The sequence below is a fragment of the Mustela nivalis genome (genome assembly GCF_964662115.1).
Source record: "Mustela nivalis genome assembly, chromosome: 7".
Taxonomy (NCBI): domain Eukaryota; kingdom Metazoa; phylum Chordata; class Mammalia; order Carnivora; family Mustelidae; genus Mustela; species Mustela nivalis.
The window spans coordinates 136733894-136748798 of NC_139026.1; positions in this window are offsets into that span (position 1 = coordinate 136733894).

Below are 14905 nucleotides of genomic sequence, written 5' to 3' on the forward strand. Positions count from 1 at the left end.
AACCCAGAAATAACCCACAACCAAATGGTCAATAATCTTTGACAAAGCTGGAAAGAATATCTAGTGGGAAAAAGACAGTCTCTTCTACAATGGTGCTGGGAAAACTAGACAACCACATGCAAAAGAATGAAACTGGACCACTTTCTTACACCACACACAAAAACAAATTCAAAATGGATTAAAGACCTAAATGTGAGACCTGAAATCATAAAAATCCTGGAAAAGAACACAGACAGTAATTTCTGTAACATGGGCTGTAGTAACCTTTTCCTAGATATGTCTCCCAAGGCAGGGAAACAGAAGCAAAAATCAACTATTGGGACCACATCAAGATAAAAAGCTTCTGCACACAAAGGAAAGAGTCAACAAAACTAAAAGGTATCCTAGGGAATGGGAGAAGTTATTTGCAAATGACATATCTGATAATGGGTTAGAATCCAAAATATATGAAAAACTTATAAAACTCAACACCCAAAAAATAAAAAATGCAATTTTAAAATCGGCGGAAGACATGAACAGACATTTTTTTTTTTTTTAAGATTTTATTTATTTACTTGACAGACAGAGATCACAAGTAAGCAGAGAGGCAGGCAGAGAGAGAGGAGGAAGCAGGCTCCCCGCCGAGCAGAGAGCCCGATGCGGGGCTCGATCCCAGGACCCTGGGATCATGACCTGAGCCGAAAGCAGAGGCTTTAACCCACTGAGCCACCCAGGTGCCCCATGAACAGACATTTTTCCAAAGAACATATGAATGGCCAATGGACACATGAATAGATGCTCAATACTCCTCATCACCCGGGAAATGCAAATCAAAACTGCAATGAGATATAACTTCATACCTGTTAGAATGGCTAAAATCAATAACACAAGAAACAACAGGTGTTGGTGAGGATGTGGAGAAAAAGGAAATCTTGTGCACTGTTGGCACAAACCATTGTTAGAACTACCCTACAATCCAGCAATTGCATTACTGGTTATTTACTCAAAGGATACAGAAACACTAATTCAAAGAAACACATGCACCCCTGTGTTTACAGCAGAATTATCGACAATAACCAAGATATGTGTATTTCATCCATAAAAGAAGAATGAAATTTTGCCACTTGCAATACATGGATGAATCTACAGAGTATAATCCTAAGTAAAATAAATCAAAGAAAGACAAATACCATATGATTTTACTCCTATGTGGAATTTAAGAAACAAAACAAATGAACAAGGGAAAAAGAGAGAGGCACGCAAACCAGGAAACTGACTCTTAACTATAGTAAACAAAATGATGGTTACTAGAGGGGTTGTTGGACGGGGGATGGGTGAAATAGGGGATGTCTCTTACATAGTCTAGGAGCCCCATAAATTGGCTCCTCATGTTCTTCGGACAGATGAGCTAAAATAAAAGATGAATACAACAATGGGAAAAATGTGCTAAACTCTATAGCCAAGTGACGAAGGCTTAGCGTTGGAGACGTAGTCGTGTGAACTCAGGCAAGTTCCTTAAAATATATAAGGTTCAGTTTGCTAACCTATAAAGTGGGGAGGATACTATTCATCTTCTTGTGAAGATAAAATAAGGCGATTTATGCATAATGTTTGGCATTACAGTGCCGACCTTTAATTTAGTTGTATTTTTAATTAAGAGGAAAGTGGTCTGGCCAACTCAGGATTGCCACTAGGTGGTGCTAGAGAACAAGGTCTACCAGAAAGCATTCCTTGTCAGAAATGCGGCGTTTTATTGGAATACATCAGAAAGCACATTTCTTTCTTTTTTTAAAAATTTATTTGATAGACAGAGATCACAAGTAGCCAGAGAGGCAGGCAAAGAGAGAGGCGGAAGCAGGCTCTCTGCTGAGCAGAGAGCCCGATGTGGGGCCCGATCCCAGGAGTCTAGGATCATGACCTGAGCCAAAAGAAGAGGCTTTAACCCACTAGGCCACCCAGGCGCCCCAGGAAGCACATTTCTGATAAACATTACAAACCACATTCCTTGCATCACTTTGGAACTTTTACCTACTCTTGGAGTTTCCAAAGATTTCTGGCCCACCCTGCCTTCTGAGTAAGATTCTTTTTCAGCCAACAAAAAAATTACGGAGTGGGGGCTCTAGGTGAGATGCTGGAGAGTCAATGATAAATGAGACAGGGTGCCCATCACCACCATGAATCCTACCTTGAACATGTTGATTGGACCTTTCTTTAATGCTTCTAGGTAGAGTCGTCCAACAAGCAGTTGGGTATTCAGACTGAAGCAGGGGTGACAACCAGAGCTTCGGTTTTATGGGGAAATGTTACACCTGGTTCATAGTTCATCAGGGGCACGGAACACATGCTCTATGAGAAGGAGCATGAACAGGACTGGCTGCTGTGGGATATGGGTGTGCTAGCAGGAGGAAAGGGTGTCAGGGTCCAGAAGGAAAGTTCAGAGATGGTGGTTGGAAGCAGGACTGTGTAATGTCAGGGAAGTCAGAGACATGAAGAGACAAAGAGAGTGTCCCTGAGAAGGCAGAAACATGCCCCCTGGATTTGGAACAGGAAGAAGCCCCTTGACAGGTGCTTAGGGATAGGAGGGGAGAAGTGCTAACACAGACTGTTCTTCAAGAGTGTGAATGAGGAGAGGTCAGACAGCAACTGGGGCGGGGGGTGGGGGTGGATCTTATCTCTGCTAATGAACTCAGTTCATAGAGTGCAAAGAAACCTATCCAAAATAGTCATTCACTAGAGCGCAGTTGACTGTGTAAATGATATGTGTCTTCCTTCCACACATGAATTAGTGGCCCCCCAAACTCACCATCCACCTGCTATGTGGCATTGTGGTCTTCAGATAGAGCTTGTTGATCTTTCCATCCTTGAGCCCGGGGTGATGTGATCCTGGCAGAGTGCTGTTCCAAACACACAGTTAAGCTTTGAACTTACCGATCATTTATAATTGGCCTTCCTAGTGGATTGTAATAGAGTAATTTGTATGCATGCAAAGGTGTTCAGGCATACAGAAAATTCAGTAACTAGTCTATGCAGACATCTTGCAAATTGCAGGAAACATGTTCAGATGACTTCCATGAAGGCCCAAGCCATGATCATAGGCCCATTCTAGTAAGGAATGTTCTGACTATCTTCCTCACAAGACACAGAGCACTAACAGAAGGCTACGATTTTCTCATTTATGAATGTCATAAAACTTGTGTCCATGGATCCCTTGATAGGCCTGTTCTGTGCTCCAGCAACAGAAGAGAAGTGGTAAGCTCACCACCTTGATGTGAAGACATCTCAAACTTCTTTCTCAACACTTCCGGTATCCCCTACACCTGGCATCTTGGAGAGCTATTCTGAGTCCCTCAGATACTTCATAAAGGCCTTCAAATGGAGTGACACAGACAAGCAGAGAGCAGACTCCATTACCTGCCCATGACCTAACAGGTGCCCAGAGCGCTGGTTCCTCCTGGCTCATTCTAGACCTGACAGCCTGCAGTCCATTAGAGAGCACCAGAACTCCAGAACGCAAGTCTTTCAAAGAGACAAAACTTGATTTGATGACCATGTTCCTCCATCTCAAATGGCATGAACACATCTACCTGGGAATAACCTTGAAGTGTCTTGAGTAGTGATAATAATTGCCTCTTTCAAAGATTGTTCAGAATCCTTGCTTTCCTCCATCCCCCTCTCCACCAGGCTGCCTTGTGGTGGGGAAACAGAGGGAGCTGAGATCAAACCGGTGATCTCATTTCCACGGTTGGTCCTTCAGGTGGAGGGATGTGTTCTTGGGCAAGTCGGGAGGCTTGACTAGAAGGGGAAAAGATGAACGATGGCTATCTGTTTCCTCCATTCCCCAAAACTTCCTGTGTCTGCGCGCCTCTGGGGGCTGCTTTCCGCCTCTCTGACACCACCGACCTGCCAATGAAGGGCTGCTCGCCTTCAATTTGTTCAAACACTCAGTGATTTTAATTAACCAACTGCCGTTCCAAGAACCGACATCAAATACTCTTGTGATCTTTGATGGTGAAGCAGAAACCACTGGGTATAGGAGACAGGAAATAGCCCTGCCCCCAGCTCCTGCTGCTTACCCTGCGCCAGGCCAGAAACACCCCATAAACCCTTGGGCTGTCACTTATTAGAAATAATGTCATTGAAATGGAAGTTGCCATGGTACAGTGGCCTCCAGCTGAGCCCAGACTGCTGGGGAGGCAGGAGGGAAATTGCACTCAGGCTCCTTCGATGAAACGTTACCTTGACTCCCAGCATACAGATAAAGCTCAACAAAGGGAAGTTCATGGCGCTGTTATTAACAGGTGATTGAGGTGAGCCTTCCTTTTAACTCCACTGAACAAATGCCTCAAAGACACTGAGGGCAGAGAAGCAAAATCAGAAGCTGAACCCAAATGACTTAATTGCTTTGCCATACACAGGCGTTTTTAAAAATGAGAGTGGCAACAGGAAAGATTGCATCACTGAGACTTTAAATCCTTGGTTACCGCAAGCAAACACAGCAACAAACCTGGATGGAAAGTCTGTTCAAGTTGAAAGAAATGCGATGTTGGCTTTATGACAAATGGGTAGAGGTAGGGGCTCATTGGGGCAGACAGCTTCTGAATTCTTTTTGCCTGAGATCATTTTAAAGAGAGGTACAGCTGAGAGGTCTGACCTAAAGGAGATGGACTCAGATCAAACCAAGAGTGTGGTTTTGTCATTCTGCTGTTCTGGAGGTCCTGTTACCTAATGACCCACTCTCTGGTTTGTGAAGATGAACCTCTTCTTCCCGATGAAATTAACACAGAGAGCTATGCCTCCACTACCTCTACACACAGAAGATGTAGAACTTGAAGTGGTTTGTCGCCCCTCTGGAGTGTGGAATCCTGCCCGGGCCCCTCCAAGCCCCATGACCTCAGGCAAGCTAAGTTTCTGGGGGCTTCGGGTTCATCTTCTCTAAAACTGAGTGAAGAATAATGATAATAATGTCCTCTGTATTCATTATCTATTGCCGCCTAACAAATGACCCAAAACTCAGCAGTTTAAAACCATAGACATTTACAATATTGCACATCTTCTGAGGGTCAGGAATCTGAGAGTGGCTTAGCTAGGAAGGGCTGGTTCGGGTCTCTCTGGAGGCAAGTGACAGCGGGAGCTGCAGTCATCTGAGGGCTCAAATGGGGCTGTGGGGGCTGCTTCCAAGGTGGCCCCCTCACACAGGTGTGTGTGCAAGGCCTCTGTCCCCCACCTCCCGAGCGTCTCCATAGGCTGCTTGAATGACTTGACCACAAGACAATTGACTCCCCCCAGAGGAAGTGATCCAGGAGGCAGGAGGGTCGAAGTCAAAATTTTTTTATAGCAGAACCTTGGAGATGACATAGCGTCACTTCTGCTCTATTCCGTTGGCCACACCCACCTACCCTGAAATTAGGAGAGGCCTACAAGTGCACGAACTCCAGGAGGCAGCGACCACTGGGCGCCATCTTGGAGGCTGCCCCCCACTCCCCCTTGAAGCACACAGCGGAGATGGGGTAGCACGCCTCTGCAGTGAGGGGCAGCTGGTTGAGGCTCAACAAAAATGAGAGGGGACTGTTAGAGAATATCAGAACTAATAGAGGATAGAGAATACACACACACACATACACACACACACATATATTTTTAAAAGGGTCAAATAAAACCAACATGCATCATTTAACAAGTATGCATGAAGTATCTCCCACACTGCTCTAGTTCCTTGGATTATATTAACACACAAAACCAAGATTGCAGGGCACCTGGGTGGCTCAGTGGGTTAAGCCTCTGCCTTCTGCTTAGGTCATGATCTCGGGGTCCTGGGATCAAGCCCCACATCAGGCTCCCTGGAGGGAGCCTGCTCCCTCCCCCCCCCGCCTACTTGTGATCTCTGTCTATCAAATAAATAAAAAAAATCTTTTAAAAAGCCCAAACAAACCAAGATTATGATGCCATGCAGCACACAGCTCATGTTCCAGGAGAGGGACAACAAAGCATTAAAGTAAATGTAATAGACAAGCAGGTCCCACAGCATTTTATAAGACTTGAATAATTAAATTATTATATCAGTAATTATATCAATAAATTGTAGAAATAATTATATCAATAAATTGTAGAAATAATTATATTGATACATTCTAGAAATAATTCTATCAATAATTAGATAATAATCATTAAAGTTGCCTAGTTGCCACAGGAACAGGAAACACCGGTTAAGTGGCCTTAGGAATGCAGGTGGAGGAGACGCAGACGGAAATATTAAACACGGGGGCAGGGTGGGCCTCACTGAGAAGGCAGACTTGGGAAGACCTGAGGGAGGGAAGGAGGGAGACGGGCCAAACAAATACGCAGAGAAACGCAATCAAAGCAGAGGAAATGTTTGGAGTGGGGGCCCATCACACTTCTTAAATGTGAGAGGAAGAGGCCTGGACAGGGAGGGCCATGACTCAGGACTGAGGGTCAGAGAGATGGGACCGGGTCTCGGGGCCTTGTAGACCATCCGTGGCAACCTCACAAACTCCTCCCTGGGGACGGCCAGGGAGCAAGGCCAAGCTGCTTGGTGGGAAACCCAGGCCATAGGATCCCAGGGCCCCTCCTCCCAAGGCCGCCCCCAGCTAGTGATGGACGGGGTGCAAGAGAGCTAGGACGAGGCACTTTTCCAGGGCACGCCCCACTTTCCTGAGGCCAGATGGAGGCGTGGGGCCTGCCCCCTGATTTTCCTCTCACTTTGGTCTCGCCTGGGGTCGGCTGGGCTTCGCAGTCTGACAGCTCCCGCCGCCTCCAGTGCTCCTTCCCAATTTTCTCTCATTAGATCCTCCTCTGAATGCTCAGGTCGAATAATGCCCCCTTAGCATCCATGTCCCGGGGACCCAGACTAGTGCACAGGGGTAAGTGGCTGGATTTTACACTACATGAAGACAGGGCGGCCATTCACAGTGTTCTCAGCAGACATGGAACACAGTCTGAGGCATTTTTAAAGGATCATTCTGGCTGCAGTTTGGGAGAGAAACCTCGGGGGGACGGGGGTGTAAGCAGGTCAGCTGGAAGGCACTGCAGTGATCCAGGCCTGGCGGGGGCTGCTGTGGCTGTGGGAGCGGCAGAAAGGGAGCGAGTCGCGTCTCATTCTGAGCTTTGCGTGAAGGCGGAGCCTGCAGGGTTTCCTGGTGGATTTGATGTGAGAGGTAAGAAAAAGAGGAGTCAAGAATTTTCCGCTGGACAAAGAGAGGTGCCTAGGCTGGGGGAAAGCCGCAGATAGAGCAGAACTGGGGGAAATTTGGAGACATTCAAATGAAGCTCTCAGCTAGGATTTGGATGTACAGTTGAGCCTTGAACAGCCTGGGGCTTAGGGACACCAGTCCCCACTGGCGGCCAAAAATTCACATATAACTTTTGGCTACCCTAAAACAGAATAACAGCCCACTATTGACCAGAAGCCTTCCAGACAACATAAACAGCTGATGAATATGTATGTTGTATGTTGGGGCACCTGGGTGGCTCAGTCAGTTAAACATCTTCCTACGGCTCAGGTCATGATCCCAGGGCCCTGAGATCAAGTCCCGCATCAGGCTCCCTGCTTAGTGCGAGAATTTGCTTCTCTCTCTCCCTCTCTGTATTCTCTCTCTCTTAAATAAATAAATAAAACCTTAAAAAAAAAACCACATATTTTGTATGTTATGTGTTTTCCACAATTGTATTTTTACAATAAAGTAAGCCAGAGAAAAGAACCTGTTATTAAGAAAATCGTAAAGAAGAGAAAACACATTTAACTGGACTGAGGGAAAACAACCCATGTGTATGGAGAGCCCTTCAAACACATTTAAACCGTGTTGCTCAAGGACCACGGTACATATGTGCCATTTGGGAGAGAGGCTGCGGCTGCGGAAAGACATCTGAACGGTGTCATGTTTAGTGGCCTCTAAAGACAAGGGACAAGATGAGCCCCCGGGGGAGCAAGGGTCAGTGAGGATAAGGCAGGCAAGAGGCCCAGGCCACTGGGACAGGAAGCAGGGAGCCCCCCTCCTGGTCAGGGAGCCGAGGGAGGGTGGGGTCTGGAAGTGGCGAAGATAGCACAGGAAGCGGGAGGGAGGCAGCCACGGGGCCAAATGCCGCTGAGGTCCATAAGCTGGTGACTGCCCTGCATTCAGCAAGGCCGAGGTCAGAAGTCCTCAGTGAGGAACAAGCTAGTCTCTGGCTTCCTGCTCAGAAACCACCCCTCTCGGGACGCCTGGGTGGCTCAGTTGGTTAAGCAGCTGCCTTCGGCTCAGGTCATGATCCCGGCGTCCTGGGATCGAGTCCCACATCGGGCTCCTTGCTCCGCAGGGAGCCTGCTTCTCCGTCTGACTCTGCCTTCCACTCTGTCTGCCTGTGCCCGCTCTCGCTCACTCTCTCTGACAAATAAATAAAAAAAAAAAAAAAAAAAAAAAAAAAAAGAAACCACCCCTCTCACAGATGGGCACTTCCCCCTCCTCCCCGGGACCTGAGCCCTGGACATCTCAGTTCCCTGTGTCCACCACACCCACCTGCCCAAGCAGCTCCGGTGCTCCGACCCCCCCTTCAGGGGGGCAGGCTCTGTGTGAGAAGCCTCTACCCTGCTAACCTCAAATGGGGGGGGGGGGCGAGTGCTTGGACGGCAGCTGCAACACCCGCGACTTGGCATGGGCCTTCCAGAAGTGGCATCTCCCAACCAAAGGAAACTGTTTCTGTGGATGCCCTTTCACGTAGAAGAGTGGGCCTTGGGTCTCAGACGCAGCACAGGCGACGAAGGAAGGAGAATGCTGGGCAGAGAGTGAGGGGAGCAGAGCCCTGGTCCGGCTCTTCTAGGAACGGCTCTGAGGCTGGGCACATCTCCTCCCGTCATGGTGGGAACATTTCAGAATGTCATGCATTTCTGAGAAATTTAGCGTTCGCATAAGAAATTTTTAAAAAGTGTATTTTCAGCAAAAAGAGAAAAGAAAGGAAGAAAGAAAGGAGAAGCCTCAATTCTATAGTCTTATTAGACTTATCGACTGTGTACGTTTTCTCAGACGTGGTCTTTGGAGGAGGAGAAGGAGCAGCTGCTGAGCCCAGCTCATCTGTCCCCAGAGTCTTACTCTACAGTCATTCGCTGTCCATTCAGTGAGAGAGGGTAGTAGATACAACGACTTAGGAAAATTACATGAAAGGAAACTTTGACTTGAGAAACTCTTACTCATCAACTTACTTTTTCCCCCCCTGGGACTTGGAAAGCTCAGCCCCCAGCGGGTTGCAGTTTTAGGCAATGTTGGCCACAGTAAATCCGTTTTCCAGGCGGAGAGTCCCTTACTAGACCATCCCCCTGGTCGCCTGCAGTTGCGAGTGTCCAGGATCCTCTGGTGACAGCCTCCTTGTCCTCCACGATTGAGCCCCGGGGAGGCCAGCTGCTGAAGCCACCCGAACTACTACAGCGTGGGGCTCTGAGGCCAGGCTGCTTCCCCGGGAGCTGAATGGCTTTATTTTATTTCAGTTAATGAATTCAATAAGGTTCCCGCGCAAGGGGCTTCCCACAGATGGCTTATTGAAACTACCAGCTGCGCTCCTCCGCGAACGGGTGGGAAGCCGAAGGAGAGTGTCGAAGGACCACTTAGATGTTTCAGCCTCAGAATCGAAATATGTGGGAGGACACAGACATGGATGAGCATTCTTTAGAAAGCAAAGCGAGGAAGGATGAATTGGAGACTTAACTTCCCTCGCATCGCATTCCTCCTTGGTCTCCTACCGCTCCTAGAAAGCCCGATGCGTGTAGTTACCGGGTCAGCCTCTAGATGGCAGTCAAGGAAAGGAAAGAGACAAGTCTCCCGTCTAATGGGAGAAACCTGTAGAAAAGAATAAAGGCGGGATTCAAGCTACAAAACTCAGTTATCATTTTTTAAAATACGGCATCATAAGAGCAAACAGGTACAATGCGTAAAAAAAACTAGAACAGGGAATTCTGGCTTATAATACATAATCAGTTCTTGAGGAGAAATCCCATTCAAATCTACTAGAACTCTAAAACCGGAGGAAATGGAGAGCTTGCTCCGGATACATTTTTGATACTTCACAGTTACATTGCCAATATTTAGGCGTCACTTTATGCAATAAATGCCCTTCCGCTAGGTGACTCTGAAAGTCCCTCTAAACTCTAAAATTCCCTGAAGATACTCCTGAAAACCATACGCAATTCAGTTTTTGCAACTTGATTTGCGTTTTCTGATAGCTTTTAATGCAGCCTTCTTGTTGATCTTTCTGCTTTGCCTAGCCATCTGTAACCCTTTGGAACTAGTATCTGAAATAAGATCTGTGATATTTCCTCCATCCATCCCTGTGTGGGAGAACCTGTTGGAGACGGTCTCCTTTCTTGTTCTGTGGCTGCTCCAGACACTGTGCCCTTAAGACACAGACAGAGTAGGGGTTCTCCAGGTGTTGAGTGGACTGTGTTCATTGCGATGAGGGGTGTGTGTGCCACAGGTCCTTAAATGGGGCTTCAGATGCCCAAGGATGGGTCCCAGGATGCTCAGATGCAGAGGGCGTGAGCGCCGGCTTGCCACCTAGCCCCCACCACCCACATCTACTTCCCCAGACTCCTGAAGCACAGGTGGTGACACTTGGTGGTGACAAGGCACTAAGGCCAAATGGCTCTTGGAACCAACATCCAAAGAGAAAGAGGCAGACCTCCCATCCATGGATAGCCAAAATCGAGGCAACCCAACTGGAGTCACAGGATCTGGCAAACATAGGGCCAACTATCCAAAGGACCAACTTCTAGCTTATATGGATGAATTTCTTCCTAGCAGTGCGCCCACTTAAAATTTGACTGATATGCTGTTCAAAGAGGGAAAAAAAAAAGTGTGCTTGACCATTCAAAGTGTTTATTATCGAAAATTCTTTTCTAAAAAACAATTGAGGCTCTTTGTCACAAAGACGTAAATTCACAGGGTTGGAACGGACCCCAGAAATCACCTGGTCTACCTCTGGGCAGAGCCATTCTTTTTATTTTATTTTATTTTATTTTATTTTATTTTATTTTATTTATTTGACAGAGAGAGAGAGAGAGAGAGAGAGACAGATAACAAGTAGGCAGAGAGGCAGGTGGGTGGGGGGAAGCAGGCTTCCTGCTGAGCAGAGAGCCTGATGCAGGGCTTGATCCCAGGGCCCTGGGATTATGACCTGAGCCTAAGGCAGAGGCTTAACTCACTGAGCCACCCAGCCGCCCCCAGGCAGAGCCATTTTTAAGCCAGGCCAAAACCAACTGTCCCCTGTTTCCCTGTCCTTCTCACTGGGTTTCCAGAGCAGATTCGACCCAAGTCTCCTGCTTCTTTCCCTTCACCCTTAGTGCCTTCTTGTTAATGCTCAACTGTGATTTAAGATAGACGTAGATTCAAACAGCGATGTGAGAGGAAGCAAGCTACCTTGCTTCTCAGATCTGTGCTTTCTGCATTTGTAACATGAGTATTGAATACACACCCATTAGAGGTGTTGCAAGGTTTGTATGAAATATATGTCAGCAACTATACATGTTGCTTGGCCATTAGCTAATCAATAAATATCCAGTTCCTTCTCTTCCTTCCTCCTGGTGGGGGAATGGCTGGGTTTTCCTAATAACTGGGGCAGTACTATTGAAATTTAATGGTCTGGGTGTTAGGTCTGTTATCAAACGAACGAGACTGAGACAGGGTGAAAGTTATTTAAAGCTTTATTCTATGCCAAGCATTAGAAGTCAGACTGACCCGCCAGGGCCACCTCCGAAGAGAGCGACCACCCCCATTCTCACAGACTAAGTTTTATAGAGCAAAAGCCTGGCCACACATAGGAGGCCAATGAGATTGTGACATACATAGAAAGTTGCATAGTCATGTTAGGCCCCATGCAGGTGGCCAATTGAATTACAATTTACCCTATAGTAGCTGTTTGAACTAACCTATCGTTCTGGTCAGAATTGGCGCTCAAGTTTGGTACCCAAAAGGCGGGGTTTACATTTTTTGGTGGTTAAGGACACAGTATGTGTACTTTTACTGATTGAATGTCTCCATCTGGCCTGACTCGTCCTTGTATTCTGGGCTCTGTTATCAGGAACTGGCTGACCATATTTTACTGGTTTCCCAGGCTTGCTTCTAAGTAAGTTCCTCTGGAGGGGGTGCAGGGTCAGTTTAAGTTTTACTGCACAAACAAAAAAAAAATGGCTTTTTAACCAAGATGGAGTTCCTCTGGCCAAATAGGTCCTTACACTGGGAACCACCAACATGGTGTCCCTGTGCCCATCCACGGTGCAGGGGTTCGATCCCATAGGCTCCAAGCAGAAGGCTGTGTGATCCACCCATCCATTAGGTTAGGTCACAGTTGCAGCATTCTGGGGATTTAAAAATAAACTTTGGGCAAAGCCCTTCGCTCAGAGGGTCCCAGCAGCTGTAGGGACTCTCTCAATGCACCCCGGGTGTCAGGCCTGGGTTTCACGGCAACCAGCTTTGAGCGAGGTCCAGATGTACGATGTTCCCCACTGGGCCCCAGGGGGGCCCCTTAGCATCCCCCGCTCACCTGAACTGTCTTTCCTTCCAGCTGCAGGCCTTTAGGGAAGCCGGACCTCTGTCTCCCACTGCCTCTACTAGAAAGGGAAAGAGCACTGGGCAGCCCGCAGCAGAGTTCCACACTGCCCGGGGACAGTCCCAGCACAGGGCTCACTTCCCCATTCACTCCTTCCCATTCCCCTCCCCACAACAGCTGTCCAGCTTAGCAGATAACTCTGTAATGGTGGGGATATAATTATGCTGAACCACCCAGGATTTGGGACATACTTATACTGAAAAAATGATATGTTCTTTATTTGAATTTCCAATTTCATCAGACCCTGTTTCATCTGGCTGCCCTAGTCCTGATGTCTCCCCCACCCTTCCCGCACCCCAAGTGAGCGGTGAGAGGAAAGTCAGGGAGGCCGTGGAGAAGGAGAGGTGGTGGGAGAACGTGGCTCAGAGTGTGGCCAGCTGTGGGGGGCTGGCTATTCTTTGATCCCCAGGACAAAGCATGCCCCTCCCTCTGAGTGTTAGAAATTAAGAAAATATTTAGAGTTAAGAAGATGTAAATAGGGGCGCCTGGGTGGCTCCATGGGTTAAAGTCTCTGCCTTTGGCTCAGGTCATGATCCCAGGGTCCTGGGATCGAACCCCACATTGGGGGGGGGGGGTGTTTCTGCTCAGCGGGGAGCCTGCTTCCCTTCCTCTCTCGCTGCCTGTTTCTCTGCCTACTTGTAATCTCTGCCTGTCAAAGAAATAAATAAAATCTTTTTTAAAAAAAATATTATATTTTTTAAAAAATGTAAATATGTCTTTCTACACTGATGGTCATTGTCCAGGGTCATCCCATTTTAAAGTGAAAGATACAGAGGGAGGCACACTACCCTTCTGACTCCAAGATAATGCTTGCATTAAGCCTCTGGGCTCCCCGGGAACCATAACTGGTCAGAGAATCAGAGTTAACAGGAGCTTAGAGGTCACCTGTGGGACCATCTCATGTTCCGGGTGGACAAGTCCAGGCCAGAGAAGCAATGAACTTGCTCTTGACCCCCAGAGCATTGTTCTCTCCAGGCTGCTGTATCAGGAAGACGGCAGGAGAGGAGGTCCCGATCATAGCTATGATCTGCAGCCCTTACATTTCCTGAGAACTCAGAGTCACCCTCAGCAGTTATGGGGTGGGGTATCACCAAGAAACAGTGTACTGGGCAGTAATGTTATCTGCAAATCTTGATCTCTTGAAGGTGGAACCCGGGGTTGTGAGAAGAGATGAAAGTCTTTGACTTTCAGGTGTTCTCGAAGCCAAGGGTCTTGTGACCTAAAGGTGTGAGGCTTGTGTGCAATATTTATGACATGGCTTGTATACCCTCTTGTGAAATAATAGAAAATATAGGTGTATATTGGCCTTTGCACTCTCCCTACCCCCGCACTGGGTCCTAGCACAGGGCTCCTAAAGCCCTAGTAATGTTCTAAGTGATAAGAATTCCCAGAGTATTTTTAGTTCTACTATTTGGTCTTTGACCCCGATTCCTGACATAGGACTTCTAAATCCCTTGTGATTCCCTGGGTGGTAGCGGTGACATTTGTTCTAATGAGGTGATTCTTGATGGGCCCCTGAATGGGAGCTGCTCACCAGAAAATCCAAACCATGTTTGGAAGCTTAGAACTTTCGGCCCCACACCCCCTCCCATTTTCCAGAAAGGGGAGAGGGGCTGGAAATGGAGCTCATCATCAATCATGCTTATGTGATGAAGCCTCCATAAAATCCCCAAAGTACAGGGTTCAGAGAGCTTCTGGAAGCTGGAAGAACAATGTGTCTGGCCAGGACATGGAAGCTCTCACCCTTTCCCACACACCTTACTCTATGCATCTCTTCTGTCTGAACTTTCATCTGTATCCTTTACCATATCTTTTCATCATTAACAGGTGAATAGTCAGTCAACTGCTTCCCTGAGTTCTTTGAGCCATTCTAGCAAATTCACCAAACTCCAGGAAGGGTGTGTGGGAACCTCCAACCCATAGCCGGACAGTCAGCAGCACAGGGGACCCCCTGGATCTGTGACGGGTCTCTGAAGTGGGCAGACAGGAGAGTCCTGTGAGACTGAGCCCTCACCCTGCAGAATCTTACCCTGTGTCCGGGTGAATAGTGTCAGAACTGATTTAAACTGTGGGACACTCAACTAGTGTTACAGAATTGCTTGGAGTAGGGGAAAAAGAAAAGAAAACAACAGCACTGTGTGGTATCAGAGTGTTGAGTATGACAGTAATGGTGAGAGGGAAAAATGCGGGAGAAAGCATTTACACCTCTGCTAGCAATAGTCAAGGTCCCCTCAACCTTGAATTAGTCCCTAAGAGGGGCTGAGCACTCTCTTGGTGGTGAACTTACTAAACTTGCCCATTTTGGGATGTTGGAGAGCATCTCTACCTATTCAAAGCTGGT